The following is a 16,904-nucleotide window of genomic DNA, read 5'->3' as shown; positions in this document are numbered from 1 at the left end:
GGCATAAATTATACACATTTCAATGATAAATTATACATAATCTTAAATAATAAATTATACATGATTTATGTATACATTTTAAGCAGAAGATAATATGCTAATTTAGCAGCCTCCTCTCTTATTACCAAAAAAGTGTAGTTTGTCCATCATATAGAGGATTCAGGCAGGATAGGAAACAATATTTTTATCTATGCCTGTCCAATTGAGATGCTAGATAGAACGTTGTCCTATCTTATCGTCTTGGAAGACAAAAGCCATTATCTAGGTATTAAAAAAAAATCTGTCTGCTATAAATAACTTTTCCATAGCTCAGTTCAAAGAAGAAAAAAGAAATCCTCTGTGGAATGAACTGTCATTTCACTCTCCAGATCTCTGCAGCAATAATCACATGCAAAGAAAAAAAGAAGTATAATCACTTTAACAGAAAAAAGTTCATATCACCATGGGGATACATTTCCCTAGACAGAACTCGGTTGTACCTCAGTATGTCAGTATAACAACTCTGTCTTGTGAGTTGCATTGGTTACAGGTACAATTCAGATGCTCATACTCACATTAAAGCCCGACATAGCACAAGATGTGGATATTTGAGGGGTCATCTGTCTCCAATTATTTCTGCCCATTATACAAGATCTAACAGGATTGGAGTCACTTGATGAGACCCAGAAAACGTGCCTTCTCTGTGACGCTATCTACTCTATGGAACAGTATCCCTCCAAGATTTGATTGAGCCAAACCTTGTCAGCCTTTAGAAGAATTCTTGTCTTTCCCCCAGGGGCTTGGGCAAGGGATATATATGCCCACTGTGAAAATAAACATATTATTGTTGTGTTTTGCTCCCAAAATAGTGTGCATTTTATTTCTTCACTGTTGTTTGTATACATGTTTTTTTTTAAAAAAAATACATTCATACATACATCCATTCCATATCTGTTGCCCTCTGAGTTGCTCTGCTAATGGGCAGCCATTCAAATAAACAAATCTAGAAGAAATAAAGCATATTAGGTATGAGTGGGTAGAGGTTCTGAAATTCAGGTTTATGGTCTGGGTTTGTCTATAAGAAGGCTATGTTCCCCACATCAACCTTTCTTTTATATCAATTATCTTTGTTAGCCAGGCTGGCTGGTATTATTAGAGTTGAAATTGAGAATTTAGAGAGCAAAGGGTGGATACTGACCCAGAATTTTATACATGCTACATGGCAATATGAATATATGTCTTGTACTATGTTTTTATTACCATATAAACAAATCTTTTTAGCAGTACAGCAGCTTCTCTTGATGCTTTCACATTTTGATGTATAATAGCCCTCATGATCAAGCCAAGGGCTATTTAAACCAATATTCTGTATTAGTCTGTTACCAGTCAACTATATTCAGAAAGCATACAAACATGGTCCTCTTCTACAGCTGTTTGTTTTATTTTTATATTGTAGGCTCTCGTGCCCTCACTTTTTCTGTTTGAAAGACAAATGCAAACTGTAGGTCTGTGTAAAGTATTTGAAAAGGAGCATCATTAACTGTGCTGGCACAAGCAAAGATGCTTCAAGGGCTTTCCCAAGGTGTTTCTGCATGTGTGGGCATGACGTTACTCTTCTTTGCCAGAGGTCCCAGGAAAGTGTGGCCTCTGCAGGCATATACCTGTACAAACCACCTGGGAGATCCCTTGGAGGAACCACACCAAGCCTTCTGGGGGATGCAGCTGCCTCAATCCTCAGAGGGGGGGGGCAGGGGAAATTGGCTCACGCCAAGTACTTTCCAAAGCTTTTGATGCTTTGCGTCTTTTAACCAATTGGGTCAATCAGTAGAGGTTTCTGGGTTATCTAAATAATAGCTAGGTTTGCAAAGGTTCATTTATAAATTATTCCTTCTGGAGTCACAAACATTTTTGGAACATCTTGGACCCATTTTTAATCATCCCAGCTGCCTACTAAGGCAAACTGGCACCTACACTGGGCAGAAGTGATGTAGGAAAATGCTGGAGATGGAAGATCTCTGTATATTTGGCTGTGAAGTGTAAAAAGATATTGCTCCTAATTGTGAAGGACCTGTCCTGAGTTACTAATTGCTTATTAGGAGTAACCGAATTATCGCTCCTTGCTGGGTTAACAGAGGCTGCTGAAGAAACTTCAGAAGAATTATAAAGCAGCCAAATTCTAAGGAGTGAGCTCACTTTGAAAGTAAATAGGGTGAGGAAATAGAAGAAACTTAGAGTGGTATTTATGACACTCAGTGATAGTTGTATACCATACGCTGTATTAAAAAAAACAAACAGAAAAACTCTTTCCTGTCACAAGGAAAAGAATCAGAGAGAGAAGCCAACCTAGTGGATAATAGTGACATACAAAAGCAAGAGACTTAGAAGTTATTTTATATTGTTGGAACTCAAAAACAAGTTTCAAAACCCTGCAAGAGGACAAATAGTGAATTATTACAAGGAACTGAAGCAAATATATGCCAACTGGACCCATCAACCCATGAAGAGCACTTTCTGCCAGGAGTAATAATTCAGTGATTTGACAGAATGAATCACAAGAGTTATCACTTCTATAATCCCTTCTTGTTAATCCATGTAGGGACAAGTGCACCGCAAAGAGCAAGCGCCTTCGACTTTGACAGTCTAAGCAGGAAGCTGAAGAACTGGGGAATTCAATAGTGTTCTCATTCATTTTTTTTTTTATCCTTATATGATGACTGGAAAAAGAAAGAACAATACTAGAAATCAGCAAGTGACCTGAAGGAAGACAATTGTTTTCTGGATCCATGTTTTGGGTTATCTGTATGGACTGCTGACATGGAATAACAATAGAAAGGAAGGAGAGTTGTACTGTAGGTGTATACCAGATGTGTAAAATAACCACTTTTGCTCAGAAATGCAGGTGAATAAGTTTGGCAATATTCAAGATATGAATATGGTGAAAGAATAAATAACAGCAATATTAATGATATGTATTATCGTCTATCCAGAGCAGTGTAGTTGCCTAGTGGTGACGATGCTTGCCTCCCACTTGGAAGGTTGAGAGTTCAATCATAGGTAGTGGCAGATGTTTCTCTCCTGGGGCAAAAAAGAAAAAAAAATATGCTGCAAACTCCACATAGGCGTCAGGAAGTGTATCCAGCTAGTAAATGCTCAGCTCCATCCAGTTGTCCTACTTTACCCACAGTAGGGACTATAGGATTGTAAAAAGGGAGGGGTCTTTAAAATACTTTTTTTCATGAAAGTTTTATTATTTTTTTAATATTACAGTCTTTAGTGCTTAATAAACAACATATTGTCTGTGGTCAAATATTTAACATTGACTTTTTCAGTATAAATCTTTTCAATACTACACAATCCAGTATTTTTTCCCTGATCCTCCTTTTTTTCTCCATATTTTTGCCATTTTCCCTTCATTACACCATTACAATTTTTGGTACTGTTAATGTATACAAAGTTAGATATAAGCATCTTTATCATATTTTACTAATATCATACAAATAACAATAATAATTCATAAATCAATAATGTCAGTTCATTAATCAATATCCTGTTTTTTGCACTCTTGTTAAAGTTTGATTTCCCATCAGTGTTTGAACTATCCTCATCAATTATGATTTTCTCAATATTAATTACATTTATATAACTGAAAGTTTTATTCAAATCAATCCTCCTTTTATCTTCATATTTCCCATGTCAAAAAAAGAAAAAAATGCTATCTTAATTCTAAATCATATCTTTCATTGTAACAGTCTAATTATATCTAAAAGTCTTCCATTCTTTTAATCTTATTCAAAAAAAGTATTTAAACATATAATGCCCACTCTAAAAGGTCAAGTCTTCTGTTTTTTAAATCTAGCTCTCGCTTTCTTTCTTTGCCAAGTTGCTTTCTAAGCCAGGGCAATTAGATTACCCAGGTTTTTTTCTAATACTATTGGCTATCCAATGAAAGAGAAGAGATGGGAGATATTTTTGAAAAGCAAATTGGAGATCTTTTAAATCTGTAATCGATAAGCTTTTATGGCTGAAGTGGACCTGAATTTGGGTTTCCTGGTGTCAGTTTAATATCTTGTCCTTTACATCACACAGTCTCTTTCTCTTTCTTTGCTTTCTAATTTGTTCTGTTTAGTACATGAGAAATGTGCAGTTTGCCTTTTCCTCTTGATTTTCTCATTGTGTGAATACAATCTAGAATATTTTATCATAGCAATGCTCATGACTGCAATCCTTTAATATTTTTCCATAGAAGTTAATTAATCCTGTTGATTTGGCAGAGAGGGAAGACATATTGAATTGTCTTGGGGTGCTTGGCTTACTTGTGCAACTGAACGAAATTACAGTCATTCAGTACTTCAGACAGTTTGTGAGAGGATTACATTTTTTAAAGTTCTGCAAGAGAAAAAAAATCATTCATGTAGAAATGTATATATAGGATACTAATTAGGTCTCCTGGTGTATTAAGTTTTCCAAGAATAGGAATATTATTTTCATGGGCCAGAGTTGGTATTGCTCAATTACTGTTAGAAATAGGACAGTTAATTTTATCACAACCTGTTTTCTAATGCTTTATGCTGTTAAACATGTAAAGTCAGTCTTGGGCTGTGAGTTCATGGGATGCTCCAATCCATTGCCTCAATTGATATCTTGATTGCTAATAACCTTTTCTTCTATGCAAGGAATGGGATAGTGCACATAGGCAACCCACTTTATTTCAAATAAACAGTATAGAACCTCTTCCCTTTATTAGCTCCATCTGACAAAAACAAATTAATTTACTCTTCCTTCCCTAATTTCACTTCATAGTAAGTGCTAAACATTCATTCCATTCCTTATAGGCTGGTATTCCATAACTCTCACTGTCGCTGTTTTGTCTGGAATCTGGATTATTGTCTTCCTATCATCAGTCCTTGTCTCCTGGTAATACAAAAATCCAGTATTCTCAGGGTTTGTGTATTCCTTTTCTTTCTTTTTTGGTGCCTTGAAGTCAGTGTTGACTCTTGGCGAATGCTTGGAGAAGTCCCTGGAGCTTTCTTGGTAAGATTTTGGAAAATAATAATAATAATAATAATAATAATAATAATAATAATAATAATAATAATAATAATAAGTTGTTGGAAGGGACCTTGGAGGTCATAGAGTCCAACCCCCTGCTCAAGCAGGAAACCCTACACCATTTCGAATAGATGGCTGTCCAGTCTCTTCTTAAAAACTTCCAGTGTTGGAGCATTCACCATTTCTGGAGGCAGGTTATTCCACAGAGCTAGGAGAAAGTACCGGGTCCAAAGTCATCCAGCTGTCTTTGTGCCTAAGGCATGAGCAGAATTTATTGCTCATGCCGTAACCCCGATACCAAACTGACTGTATTCCTGAATCGTGCTAATTGATGGTCTTTGGGGGTTATTTTTGGAATAATACAGTTGTTTGGGTTCACACAACTGAGTGAATTATAAACTAAATACATTGGCTGGACTCTTATAGCCAGTTGCACCACAAAGTAGCCAACCATTTATAAACTGACAGATAACCTTTTCTCCAATAGCTCCAGGTGGCTTTTATGGAGCTTTCTCTTTATTTTACCCATACAAGACCAATCTAGAGATGTCAACTGGGTGAAGGCAGTGGTGTACAGGAGTTATCTCACACCTGCTTGTGAGAACCAACTGGTAAATTCTCTGGAATTTTGCAAGTTGATAATAGCAGAGATGATGCTTAGTGCACCAATCAGCTGTTCTGCAGCTATGGTGGGAATGGCAGAGCCGGTTGTTAAATATTTAGCAGCACACCATTGACTGAGAGAGATGGACTGGCCCAAAGTCACCTTGTGAGTTTTTGTGATTAAAGGGGGACTTGAACAAAGATCCTAGTCCAACACCTTAATCACTTCAGCACACTATAACTTTTGTAGTATGCAAATTCAATCTTTTGGTCTTGTCTGTCTTTTAGCCAGCTAGATGACCTCATTGCTTTTCTCCAAAACTACATGTGCTACTTGTGTGTGAATGGAAGATACTCTTCTTGTTTATGATTGGGTTTACCATAGAGATAAGAGGGGTGGGAATTGGCAAATAAACTACTTAAGTCAAGCCAGACTTGAGAACAAAAGAGAAGAAAGAGCTTTTTCCCCTCTTCTTCCAATGTTCTTATTGGATCAGAAATGCAGCATTCAACTCATATTTAGTATACATTGTGACTTTGGATTTATCATCTTGCAGAATCTGGAAGATGATTGGACCCCTTTTTTTGGACCCCTTTTTTGGTCCTCTCAGACAGAGCTGTATCTTTCCATTGCCAAATATGGTCATCTTCCTCATCTTATGGACCATGTTTTAGGGTGCATTTATGGCTACTGATATACCTTCTGGAGACAATAGAATTACTTCCCAAAATCCCCCCAGAACATATTGTTTAATTTCCAATTTCTCATACTCTTTTACTTATATTTTGTCTGTTAAAAATTTGAAGTAGAACTCTAATGCTGATTTTTATTAGACTGTCAGCATTTTAAACTATTTCTTAATAGTCCCAACTGCAATATGTGTCTGTGTGTCAAAAAAGGCAAGATTGCAGATATGATGCTGTAATATGAGCCCCACCACATTTGAGCATGCACTCAGTAATGGTGCACATACTGTATAAAAGGGACAAGATTTGTATCACAAATCACCGCCTTGTCTTTTTAATCTTCTCCCTACAGAAGCCAATGTATCTCAGATAAATAGCAGTTTCAGCTCAGCAGGGAATGTGCGCGCACGCACACACACACACACAAACACAGAGAGAGAGAGAGAGATATTAATATAAAGTAATAATATTCACTTATTTACTAGTGAATACTACCACTAAATATTGTAAGGGTTATATTTCCTTCTGGAAACAGAAGGAAAGCATTTGGAAGATGAGAAAAAAATACTGCATAGATGCTCAAATTAATATTAATAGCAACTCTGAACACTTGCTCATATTATGTAATTATATCTAAAGATCAAATGCCTAGAGGTTTTAATTTCCCACAGATAATGCCTCAAATTCCCTATACTTATTACCCTGCACATCAAAAGACAAAGTGAGAGATGATTTTGGATGGGGGAGATGAACACAGGCATAGTATTGTTATGCAAAATATTCCCATGAGCATCCTTATTGCACAGATACTAAGACTGGAACAGAAACTGTATTTCAGAAAGCTTGCAGGATAAAACCCAGTAATTGTACTGATCTTTTGCAACTAATTAGGAAGCTAGCATCTCTCCCCTGGCAAACACTGGACATTGAGTGTGTTACACTTGCACACTTAAATAGGTGATAATTTGACTATTCAGCACTAAAGCAGTATTTACTCTGGCTTAGAAAGTTAATTCTTTTGCAAAATATTGCCTGGATTATGTGCCAGGCCATGTGGAATTCTGCAGTCTTTGGGCTACTCCTCACTGCTGTTTTAAGCTGCCGGACTTCTATGGGCAGCTGAAAAGGAAATCAGATTAAGCACTCCCTTTACAGATTTCCACTCTTTCCTTTTCCTTGGTTATGGTGATAGCATGATAGTATGTCTGGACTGTATTTACTATGAACTCTGATTGGCATATTGCCCCCCCCCTTTTTTTTTTTTTTACTTTTCCTGCATTATCAGAACAACAACCACAGCAAATAGCAGCAACAATACAATATGACCTTTTTTTCCTGTCACTTGGAGTAGAAGGAGAGTAGAATTCACCTTGTTGCGTTGAAAAAAACAAAAACCAAACTAGATCCATCCTTCTACTGTTCCAGGCTAACAAATAAATTCATGTTTTCATTGTTCCCTCATTGAACCTCTGATAAGACCAATTCCAGCTTTTCACCAGTTTACTGGGGAACTTGTAAGAATACATAAAGACCATAGAGGACAATGGCCTACAATCAGAAGCAGAGGCAGAGCACCGTAACCAGTAAGACTGGAGATATTTGACCACAGTGAAATGAAATGTAGACTAGGCAACAGAGCTTTTGACATGTAACTGAAAAAGAGGGGCAGGAATTGCAATCCTGGTGGGAAGGGAGCAGGTAGAAATCAAGGCGTCCTTGAAAAAAAGACCATCAGCTTGTATGAGTGCTGTGGCAAGATGTTCTGGTTCAGCCTGCAGAGCAACTGGATTTGCAGTTTCAGGAGGGAAAGAAGAGAGAGACATGGGAGCAGGTAATTCCTTTCAATGACCCCCAGAGCCCTTACCAGTTAAATCAGACAATGCTGAACAATGGAGGAGACTGTCTGACCTGAGACCAAAGAATATCTTGTTTTGAAACAAGCAAATCCATCCTAATAATAATTTTTCAGAGATGAAATGAGTGTTGCTAGGGAAAAGCTCAGTGTTGGAAAAATAACCGCAGATGTTCAAATTGATATTTTTAAGGAGCCTTTGTACAGTATGATTAGTTGGCATGTATAAGATGAATCAGCCACGGTTTCATGCAAGCATTCAAAAATGAGCTGCTCAGCTACTCAGTGATGCTAACCAGATGTTTTACTTTTGTCTGTAGTTCATTTTCTAAACCCTTGAGAAGCACACATGTAACAGGATCCTTACCAAATTTACAGCAGCTACCCCAATGGCTCACTTTTCCTCTGCTTTGTGGAATAAAAAGAAAATGCAAGGAAATGAGAAAGCTCAGTAATTTTTCTTCTCTGTTAGAAACCTTATAAAAGTAGTGTTAACATTTGCAGGGCCTTATAGATATTAAATAGATGGGATGCAGTCCCACATGGACACAATTCAGCATTCTAGCTTCACCTGCAATATGAACATACAATAACTTATATATTAAATACAATTTGTAGAAAATTGTAAGTGACTGATACCTTTAGATATAATTCTGAAAAATACATATCATCCCTAATGTGAACACAATGAAAGAAATAGACAAGGCTTGAAGAAAAGGGGAGAGAAGACAGAGATACGATGGTGGTGGTGATAGTTGCCCTTCCCTCCTTTTCTTCCTGCTTACAGTTGCCAGGATGTTTCCCTATATAATGGAATGGGTAACTTTATGTCTGTTGTGTAACACACACACACACACACACACACACACACACACACAGAGAGAGAGAGAGAGAGAGAGAGAGAGAGAAGGAGAAAACTGAGCAAGAAGCTCCAAACTAAGCAGTTCAAATGACAAAAGAAGCTATACTATACACAAATACCATTCATACACCAAGATCTCATAGGTAAGAGACTTTTGAACTTTTCAGATCAGTGGACATATCTGGGATTTTATAACATATTATAGGTACTCTCACAAAATGACTACTGGGGAGGGGAGTTGCTCATTCATAAAACAGCTTCCATATAGGACATAACTAACTACAAAATACAAATATATGCTGCTTGCCACCCATCTAGGCACATGTGGAGTCAGTTTGGGAAACAGCTACTACACCTTTTATCAGTCTAAGAATCAGCTCAGAATCAGCTTTCTGGCCAGCTTCTTGTCCATCCTACTTTGATTACCATTGTCTTTTCTCTGGGCAGCTGGGCACCCTTTCAAACAAATCTGGAAACTGGGCTCCAAAGGACATTCTCAGAACTGCAGATGGTACTTGAGATTTTCCAGCATGCCAACCTTAACATTTTTAAATGTTAAAATTCTGGTGGGGCAAAAAGCCATCAAAAGAAGCATCTCCAGGTACTTTAGGGGAATAAACTAATTTTCTCTTTCTTCCCATTCAGTCTTTTGGAGGTTGAAGTAGGTATGACTGTTTCTGACAGCGAGAATCCATCTGGAGCAAAGATTAGTGAAACAGGTTTATAATTGTAGCAGAAAGGAAATTTATTTATTGGAAATATATTATATCAATAGGCAAAACTTATCCCCTAACTAACTATATCTTACCAAGAGATGAGTCAGAACATGTGCTCTCTGTCTGTCTGTCTGTCTGTGTCTCTGTCTCTGTCTCTGTGTGGAACCAAATGCAGAAGAAAGTGAGCTCAGATTAGTTTTTCTTGGACACAGAGCAGGCAGAGTGACAGAGTAAATCCTTAACTCTCTATCTACACCAGTGATGGCGAACCTTTTAGAGACTGAGTGCCCAAAACCCGCCCCCTGCCCCTGCTCCACCCCCTGCTCCTCTCACCCGCAGGGCCATGCACCGCCTCCATGGCCCACCGCAGCAGATCACCCAGGCAACCCTGCAGCGCCGTGGCAGCCATGCCCTCCACCCACACCCCACAGCATCATCTGCACGCTATGGAGGGTGAGGGCGGAGTCTTGTCCCTGCTGCCTAGCTGCCCGGCTATGTCCTTGGTTGTGCTGCTCTGTGCAGGCTGCGCCCGGGGATAACTCTCCTCCAGGGGGCTGCTAGTGAGGAGGGGGCCGCGGGAATAGGTGGGGCTGGAGTGACAGCAAGCGTGACCACAGAGAGAGCTCTGAGTGCTGCTTCTGGCACGCGTGCCATAGGTTCGCTACCACTGATCTACACCCTACTGCCCTTTTATAGTCAATAAGTCATGAGGTGATGAAAAATCAAAGCTATTAGATTTGGGTCACCAACAATCTCTCTTCTTCTTACTTTTCATCTCAAAGAAGAGCAACCTCATAATTTCCCAAGAAAATGGTTGGGTTTTTTTAAAAATTAAAAAGTTAGTGCCACATTGGCAGAAGAATATTCAGGATTCACAGAATCCTTATGACAGTGGTGGCGAACCTATGGCACAGGTGCCAGAGGCGGCACTTGGAGCCCTCTCTGTGGGCATGCACGCTGTCACCCCAGTCCTAGGCCTTCAGCTGGGTTTTATAAAACCTTTTCGCTTTAGGCCTCTGCCACCATGTGCAAAAAAAAAAAAGGTTCAATCAGTCAATTTCAACTTCTCGTGGGAAAAAAAAAGATCTTGCAAAGTTGGAATTGATTGATTGAACTTTTTAGTCCCACCCAGTCTGCCGTTACCACCGCAGCCACGCCCAGCCAATGGGCCATGCCCACCCAACGGGCCACGCCCACCCGGCACCCGACGATGCATAAGTGGGTTTTGGGTTGCAGTTTGGGCACTCGGTCTCTAAAAGGTTCACCATCACTGCCTTATGAGAAGAATTCTTCCTTCCCTAATACAATTCTCCTAGAAATCAGACTTGTTTAGCAATTGATCTTAATTGAATAATCAAAATATCTTGTCAATCCCCAACTTAACAGAATAACAAAATAACAGAGTTGGAAGGGACCTTGGAGGTCTTCTAGTCCAATCCCCTTTTCAAGCAGGAGACCCTCTACCATTTCAGACAAAGTGTTGTCCAATCTTTCTTAAAAACCTCCAGTGTTGGAGCACCCACAATTTCTGGAGTCAAAGTCATTCTATTGATTAATTGTTCTGTCAGGAAATTTGTCCTTAGTTCTAGGTTGCTTCTCTCCTTGATTAGTTTCCATCCGTTGCTTCTTGTCCTGCCTTCAGGTGCTTTGGAGAATAGCTTGACTCCCTCTTCTTTGTGGCAACCCCTGAGAAATTGGAACACTGCTATCATGTCATCCCTCGTCCTTCTTTGTATTAAATTAGACATACCCAATTCCAGCAACTCTTCCTTATATATTTTAGCTTCCAGTCCCCTAATCAGCTTTGTTGCTTTTCTCTGCACACTTTCCAAAGTCAAAATGTCTTTTTTTTATATTATGGTGACCAAAATTGGATCCAATATTCCAAATCTAATCTTATCAAGGCCTTATAAAGTGGTACTAACACTTCACCTGATCTTAGATTCATCTGTTCCAACATGGAGGTATCTGCAGGGTGGGGCAGTTAACCCTTGTCTTCAGAGTTATAGTTCTCTAAGCATCCCTAATGCAAGAAAATGGAGCAATAGAGAATCAGAATCTGAAAAAGAGAACCCCCCCAAATAGATTTGGGTCTTAGGCCTGCAGTACATGGAAAATCATTACTTCATGTACAGCTAGCTAGACTGGGAGAATACTCAGTGCAGAGATGCAATTCTCCTTAAAGCCAAATTGGTTAATGAAAAATTAGTTCCAGAAAAGCCAAATCAAACAAGGAGCAGATGGAAGGATTCAGTGTGATGAAACTGAATATTTTCCACTTGGTAGTCACAGTCCTACATTTGGATACTCTGAAAGGAAGTGCAAGTTAGCCCTGACTGAATTGTATTTAACTTGGCAACTAAACTGACTCTTTTGGTAAACACCACACCTTTTAATGTATATTTTTCCTATCTTGTTCATTTGGTATTTTCAATAGAGAATACATTTTTTTTAGTTTAAAAAAAAAGGTTGATCCACATATTCTCTGCTAAGTTTGGTTTACTGTATAAATGACTAAAAATATACTAAAACATGTCAATGGATATTTGATGGGACTAGTCATTTTTGTTTCTGTGGAAAATGTGCCCATAAACTCGGCTTTAATATTTTTTTATTATCTTTGAACTTCAATATCCAGTATTCTTTTGCCAGCCAATACAGGCAAAACCAGAGATGGAGTTCCATGTATCCTTCATTGAGCATGTGGAAAAGAGTTGGACTATACCTCCAAAGAATAATAACAGATTATAAAAATAGTTATTAAAACCACAAACTTTGTGCTGCAAAATAGACATACATGCTTCTTGTGTGTTAATCCTGAGATGAATTCCTTTAGCACTGATCCACCAATGTTATAATCTGAACATCTGCTATAACATTAGGAGCATTAGGTGTTTTAAATTGCTTTTCAAGAAAAGCAAAAAAGGCACCTATTTTTAAGGTTGATACAGTTCAAGATTTTGGAATTTTAATACACATAAGTAACTGAAAATAAGATAAAAAAAATGCTGTCTTTCAAAAAAAAAAAGAGTAATCCAAAAGTAAAGTAGACAAAAGGACAGGAGATGTCCAACAGCGAACAAAAGACAGTGAGAGAATGAACGGAACACAAAATCACCTGTCCTCAAGGAAATTCAAAACAGAAAAGCTCTATTCCTATTTTGACTTGACATTAAGAAATTTATGCACAACCTGGAATTTGCCTAAGTTAGAAATACAGCATTTAGGATACATGGAGAATCTGTGTAGACCCAGGCAACAAACTGACTGGAGGCAGCCTGATAAACCAAGGCTGGGTAATGTGTCTTTTTCTTTTGGGATGGGTTGAGGGAAGTCAGATTGAACAGGACAGAAAGAGCGATTTTGAGTTGCCAAGGGAGTCAGCTCTTCCAGATGAGATCACTGTCAGGGATGATCAATGTACTGACCTACTTAATTTGACAGTGCCTCTTTATCTATCAGAAAATGGTGGCTGATGCTGGTATAATAAATATGCATGACTTCCCCAACAATTTCTTCCCATGTGGGAAGACTGACTATGCCTTTTAGTACAGTAACTGCCTAATCTTAGGAAGACATGACTTTTACAGGGCACATTTTGTACTCTGCAGCCATCTAGCGGACATGGTATTCAATCACAACAGTTCTCTGCCAGGAAAATGAACACTGATAGCAGCACCATAGATGGCATTGTACGGCATTTGGTGACTCTTGTTGAAGTCATTTGTAGCATAAAGTTTAAACCACACTGACCTCCTCTGTTTGCCAGCTGATCAATATTTTCTTACCATTCTCTGAGTAGTTCACAAAGGTAACATAACAGTCCAGTGTATAGGAAATTAACATGGTTAAAACTACAAAATAATCTCAATGTCATACTTCACTTTTTTTTAAAAAAACGAGTGGATAAAATGTGGTGTGGGAAAGACCAAAAGATAGGGCAGCAGGCAAAGTTTTTTGGCTGTGTTAGGTGGCTATAAAACTGGGATAGACAGACAGACAGATAATAAAGTTGTTTTGCGATTGTATTTTCTTAACTATATAAATGGTTCCATATAACAACTATACAATAGTGTAAATGGGAGATAATCAGTAAATATAATCAGTAATTGCAATCAAGCCATTTCCATCCAAATCATGTTATAGTTGATGTATGCCTCTCTGTGGAAGCAGAGCTACAGAGTATAAGCTTGACATCTGAGGAAGAAAAAGTTTCTACTACAACCAGAGGTCTGGAAAGGCCATAGTCCTACAAAGTCATGTTCCCTCCGGTTTATTATGTGGAAAACAATATTTTTAATTTAGTCTTTAAATCTATCTCTATATTGCTTATTATATGACTGCATCTCAAACTAGTTTACTATACAATAAAATGGTTACATAAAATATTAAAACTATATATTAAAACCACATTCATTTAAAAGATGGGAAAACAAGTAATACATCCAATATTACTACCTAAATATTATTAATGGAAAGCCTGGATAACATGGTAAGTTATTGTGTTGTGGGTTTTGTTTTTGTTTTGTAATGGATGACAGCAGTGAGGCAGACCTTTATTCTAAAAAGGCTTTACAAGTGTATACAAAATATTCTAGATCAGGGTGTCCAACCTTGGCAACTTTAAGAACTATGGACTTCAACTCCCAAAATTCCCCAGCCAGACAATTCTCCAAGCTGGCTGGGGAATTCTGGGGGTTAGGTCCACAAATCTTAAAGTTGCGAAGGCTGGACACTAGAAATTCCCCCTCTAAGGACAGTGGTTTCCTATTTGTATCACTTTGCTGTGTGTTTCTAAGGGTTTGTTCTTTTTCTATATTATATTAACTCAATTATTTTAAGCCTAAACAATAACTTCTTCACTTCACCCTTCCTCTTCTCAATCCTCAATTATTTGTTGCTGGTGAACACTTTCTTAACTGTTATTACAACATATACAACTGTAGCTACCAGTGCTAGATACATTTTATCTCTCAGATTTTGGTTGTTTTTACTATCCCTCCTCCCTCTTTCCTCAGTCTTGCTTCTCCCAATTTCTTCCTTCAGGCATTTGAGTTGGCTGCTCATAATAGAATTATTCCTTCTTCCATTGATGAAATGTCACCTCTCAACCTTGACAATGTGCCAACAGGCCCTATGGGAATTTTCTTTTGGGTGAATGTACAAATGTCTCCTGACGGCTGCCTATTTCTTGCCCTGGGTCTTTATAGGTTCTACAGTTACTTTTTTCTGACCCTGGCAGCCATCACCACTCTGAACCCAGGGTCTGTCAATCTACAGATTCTATCTTCTCAGGATTCAACTTCTGTTTATTGGCTGAAATTGTCTCATTACTGCAACCAGTCATTGGTTTCCAATAGGTAAATAGGATCCTCTGATCCAGATTCTACAGAGAAGCCCTAAAACTCCTGATGATTGCTCCCAGGAGTTTTATATAGTTCTAAATTGGACTGTATGTATATAAGCTGACCAACTTTTTTACAATGAAAAGGAGGACACAAATAAATTGAAGAAAAAAAATATCGTAAATAAAAGAAACATTTTATTCATTGCAACAATAATACAGACAACTTGCATGTGCAAAGTTTGCCAGCCGGGTGTTTTGGCGCGCTCAGCAGCAATTCCTATTGACTTTCAAAAGCCAATAGTGGGAGTTGCACAGCTCATGCAAAAGTTGAAAAAAAAAACCCATCAAAAAAAGGTGCCGGAACATCATTCTGAGCATTCTATGAGGGAAAAAAAAGCCCTGCAGATTAGTCTTCAAATATCAAAAAGGAGGACATGAAGGAGGACACTTTTTGAGGGAGGACAGAACTTACAAAAGGACTGTCCTCCCTAAAGGAGGACGGTTGGTCACCTTAAGGTATAGATTAGTGCCTTGCAGCAATTGGAATCAGCAAGGTGAAGAGATCAGTTATCCATTGCTATTCTCTAAGATCACAGGCCCAAATAGGAGTACACTACAAAACCCCATTCAAGGAAATGGTCTAGAATACTATTTGATTATATAGCAATCTTCCTCAAATTGATACCATCTTTTGTGTTAGACCCAAGCTCTTATTTCCTCCGACCCTTTGGCATGGGCTGTTTGCATAAGACAGTCAATTCATACCCAGGGGATGAAAGGGGCTCCAAACGAAACAAGGCTCATCTCCCCAGTTTTAGATTTTACGATCTTCAAAGCAGCAAAACAAATCAGTTAAAATTGAATTCCCAGAGGTTTAATACTTTTGAGTTCCCACCAGCTCAATTACCAGATATTGATTTTAAGGTGCCAATTAAAACATGGAGGAAAATTATATTGACGTAAGAATCAATGTTATTTCCGTTGGTTTTTTTTTTTTTTTTTTTTGCAGAGTCTTGAAAAAAGGCTCTTGGCTTGCTTGTAGATAAGCAGGCTAAGACTGCAGGTTGCAGCAAATCATCGCTCTCACAATGCAACCGGCCATCTTGCTCCTCATCGTTGCTCTCTAGATACCAAAGACAAAAAGAGCGAACGGGGAATGCTGAGGTGCCGCTCCTGCACGGAGCGAAAGAACAGCCACCGCGATTCACTCCGTTTCTACTCGAATAAACCTGCCGCTGAAAGCCCGCAGGTCAGAGCAGGAAAACGCCACGCCCTCAGCGAAGAAGGGCGGGGTCGCGGCTTATTGGGCCGGAGCCGGAAACGTGACAGGCTGGCTGATGCCGCGCAAGGAGGCGGGCGATGTTTGCTCTGTTGCAGGTCGGTGTGTTTGTTTGTCTCGCGTTGTTAGTTAAAGGCTGTTAGCGGCGATCGCCGGCACAAATGCTTGTTTCTGCTCTTAAAACTCTTCTTGTCGGGGAGAAGGAATGCTGGCCTGGGCTCATGCCCTGAGAATTTGAAAAGGCCCTGGTGCTGCGTGCCGGACTGAATTACAAAGAAACATCGTGAAAAATACATGGTTTCTCTGCAGGGGCAAAAAATTCACGAAAAATCTCGGAGTGCTGCACACATTATAGCGGCATCAGCTTCTGTAAACAAGAGTCTGCCCGCTATTTCCTGAATCAAAATAAATGTGCTTAATTTTTGTCGTTCTGTCGCTAAGTTGTGGTCCGACTCTTTGTGACCCCATGGACTATAAAGCACATCAGCCCTCTTCTTCCCCTCCCGTCTTCCACTGTTTCCCGGCTTTTG

At 38.8% G+C, this 16,904-nt stretch overlaps 1 protein-coding gene across 1 annotated transcript in view; it reads left to right on the top strand.

Moving 5' to 3' along the window:
* The first annotated feature begins 15,563 nt into the window (after positions 1-15,563).
* Positions 15,564-16,904, top strand: part of HHAT (hedgehog acyltransferase) — a 110,842-nt gene continuing 109,501 nt past the window's right edge. The window contains exon 1 of the mRNA XM_039347668.1: positions 15,564-16,472. The gene's annotated coding sequence lies outside the window, so the exon portion shown is untranslated. The remainder of the gene's footprint in view (positions 16,473-16,904) is intronic.

Source organism: Crotalus tigris, unplaced genomic scaffold, assembly GCF_016545835.1.
Source record: "Crotalus tigris isolate CLP2741 ecotype Arizona unplaced genomic scaffold, ASM1654583v1 scf7180000018097.2503214, whole genome shotgun sequence".
Classification (NCBI taxonomy): domain Eukaryota; kingdom Metazoa; phylum Chordata; class Lepidosauria; order Squamata; family Viperidae; genus Crotalus; species Crotalus tigris.
This window is presented reverse-complemented; position numbering and strand designations above follow the sequence as displayed.